This window comes from Orycteropus afer, unplaced genomic scaffold, assembly GCF_000298275.1.
Source record: "Orycteropus afer afer isolate SDZICR_OR568_19922 unplaced genomic scaffold, OryAfe1.0 scaffold00033, whole genome shotgun sequence".
Lineage (NCBI taxonomy): Eukaryota > Metazoa > Chordata > Mammalia > Tubulidentata > Orycteropodidae > Orycteropus > Orycteropus afer.
In genome coordinates this window covers 5357647-5361435 of record NW_006921620.1, presented here as the reverse complement: position 1 = coordinate 5361435, position 3789 = coordinate 5357647, and positions in this window count along the sequence as shown.

The following is a 3789-nucleotide window of genomic DNA, read 5'->3' as shown; positions in this document are numbered from 1 at the left end:
AGGATACAAGACCAACATACAAAAATCAGTTAGATTCATCTATGCTAGCAAAGAGATTGCTGAAAAGGAAATAAGGAAATCAATACCATTTACAATAGCTACCAAAAAAATAAAATGCTTGGAATAAATCTCACCAGGGATACAAAAGACCTATACAAAGAAAACTACAAACACTGTTCCAAGAAACCATAAGAGATCTACATAAATGGAAGAGCATACCATGCTCATGGATAAGAAGATTGAACATAGTGAAAATGTCAGTATTATCCAAAGCAGTCTATACATTCAATGCAATCCCAATCCAGATCCCATCAGCATTCTTTAAGTATATGGAAAAACCAATCACTAATTTTATATGGAAAGAAAAGAGATCTTGAATAAATAAAGCACTATTGAAGAAGAACAAAGTAAGGAGGTCTCACACTCCTTGACCTCAAAACCTCCTATACAGCCACAGTAGTCAAAACAGCCTGGTATCAGTACAACAGCAGACACATAGACCAGTAGATCAGAATTGAGAACCCAGAAATAGATCCATCATCCTATGGTCAGCTGATTTTTGACAAAGAACTGAAATCCATTACATGGGGAAGATTTGGTCTCTTTAACAAATGATGCTGGCAAAACTTGATATCCATTTGCAGAAAAATGAAACAAGAGCTGTACCTCACACCATACACAAAAACTCCAGATGGATTAAAGACTTAAATATGAAACCTAAAACTATAAAGTTCCTCAAGGAAAAAATAGGGGCAAATTTAGGGACCCTCATTTATGGTATAAATAGACTATCAAGCATAACCCAAAATGCACAAACAGCTGAAGATAAACTAGATGAATCTTCTAAAAATTAAATTTTTATGTGCCTCCAAAGACTTCTCCAAAAGACTAAAAAGAGAACCTACAGGTTGGGAAAAAATATTTGGTAACGACACATCTGACAAGGAACTTGTCTTTAAAATTTATAGAAAACTCCAAACCGCAACAACAAAAAGATTAACAATCCAATTTAAAAATGGGCAGAAGACATGAATAGACACTTCACCAAAGAGGATATTCAGGCGGCCAGCAAATACATGAAGAAATGCTCACCATCATTAGCCATCAGAGAGATGCAAATCAAAACAACAATGAGATACCATCTCGCCCCAGCACTAATGGCAAAGTTCAACAAGACAGAAAATAACAAATGCTGGCAAGGATGTGGAGAGATTGGGACTCTCATACACTGCTGGTGGGACTGTCAAATGATACACTATGGTATCATACTGCATCATGTCAAATGAAAGCAGTATGGTGATTCCTTAATAAGCTGGAATTAGAAATGCCATTTGACCCAGCAATCCTATTACTAGAAATATACCCTAAAGAAGTGAAAGCCAGGGGAAGAACAGACATATGTACACCCATGTTCATTGCAGCACTATGTACAATAGCAAAAAGAAGGAAACAACCTAGGTGCCATCAACAGAAGAATGGATAACCAAACTATGGTTCATACACAACAATGGAATGCTATGCAACATTAAAGAATAATGTAGAATCTGCAAAACACCACAGAATGTGGATGAACTTGAAGGACATTATGCTGAATGAAATAAGTCAATTGCAGAAGGACAAATATAATATTAGTTCATTATTGTAAAAAGTCAAGGAAAATTTTATATATGGAAGGAAACTTTCTTTGTTGATTACCAGGGATGGGAGGGGAAAGGAGGGAACACTACCAAAAAAAAAGTGCATTGACCCGTGTCACTTTAGTTTTGTCTATTTCACTGTACATAAATTATATTTCAATAAAATGTGTTCCAAAAAAAAAAGGGTTACAATAGATAGACACATTCTGATACCAACATAAGAGGGAATATCTGACAAGGACAACTTCTAAGTTGAAAAATCACATTTGGAAAGAGGAAAGGACTTCAGAGAAACACAAACTCATTTCTCCTCTCACTTCCAATTATGTAACTAATTATAATCTTCGTTATGCATGACTTCCACTCTCTGAGGAACTGCAAATGATAGTTTTTCTTCAGCAAGAAATCTTTTTTCTTCTACCATAGTTTTCTTAGAAATTTCAGCTTTAAAAAATGCGTTAAAGTTGAAGTTTAAAAATCAAGAAGTTTAACAATTCTCTTTCCCTAGAGTTTGGGTAAGATTTGCACAATACACCAATTTCACTAGCAAAACGAGAAAACACACTACGCAACATATATCACAAGTATGTAAACACAAAAATTCTATCAGAAGCAAGATAAAGAAAAGGATGTACATAAAAAGCAAGAATTCACAGACTACAAGATTTTTGGCAGAGTCCAGAGAGGAATCTTGCCTGGGGGCGGAGGGGGGGGAGCTTTCTTTGCAACAGGAACAGGAAAGGGAACTTTCTCCTCTGGGAGAGGTTTCTTAGATACAGCTGGCACTTTAGAGACATTATACACATTTAGAGTTTCAATTTACCTCATTGGAACCCAACACAAAAAAGCCACAATGCACTCATACCGCAAACAAAACCATCATATCTGCCTTGGACCATATTATGGAAAAGATGGTTCTTGGAAAGATGAAGAGATAATAATACCTTTTGGTGGTGGAGCTTCTTCCTCCTTCCAAGGAACAGGTCTTTTTTCTTCTGACACGTTCTTCTTTGGTATTTCTGGCACTTAAAGGATAGTATTTGATATTTAAATTTGTCAAAAAGTCCAAATTAATGAGCAACATAGAATTGGCAGGCCCATTAAAGAAGGCATGCAATTGAAGAAGCTTAAGCAAGGATACAGTTATTTTGTAGAGATAGGATTAAGCACCTGCTGGTGATGGAGATTCCTCTCTTTGAGTAACAACTGTTATTTTTTCTTCTGTGACAACCCTCTTCTGTACTTCAGGAACTTGAAAATATATTAATTTGTAAAATTGACTATATATTTAAAAAAAACTAACTCTGACTTTATTATATATTATCTTTACAAAGATTTGGAAAAATTCTTCTGTATAGCATCGTACATAAGGAAATCAGTCACAAAATAGATAGTAATTATGTTCTTGTTTACATTATGCTACATTAAAACAATTTTCCTTAAAATATCCTACACACAAGGAATTGATAATTTTTCTCAAGGCATTCTAGGAAACTTTCCTAACTTGACCCTGAACAAATGTGAGAAACTTAAGGAAGTTAAGCAGGCTGGTGGTTTCACAGCCCCAGGTTGTGAGCAAAAACCACACTGACATTTCATTATTGAAAGATCAGTTTATCTGCTTATCAAGAACATTTAAAAGTTCTTCAAAGAACTCAGTCCTAGAAAACAACTTTGGCAATGAGGGCTAGTGGAATCTTACAATTTGTTTTATGAATACAGATGAGAGCCACGGTTGATAGGTGACTAGGCACCCTATCAGCCAACCTAGAAACACCCTAAATGAAATTTCTGAGTGGTGCAAACAGTTAACATGCTAAGCTGCTAAGCTAACTGAAAGGCTGGAGGTTTAAATGTATCTAGATGCACCTATGAGGAAACACCTGGAGATCCACTTCTGAAAAAACAGCCATTGAAAATCTTATGGAGCAAAGAAAAGCAAGATGGCAAAGTGAGTGGAAGCCTCTACTTACTCCTCTAGCAACTAATCCACTGTTGTTGTTGTTATGTGCTGTCGAGTCGGACTTGAGTCATAGCAAGCCCTCCTGGGGTTTCTGAGGCAGTATCACTATGGAAGTAGATTGTCCAACCTTCCTTCCGAGGAGTGGCTGGTGGGTTTGAACCACCAACCTTCTGGTTAGCAGTCAAGTGC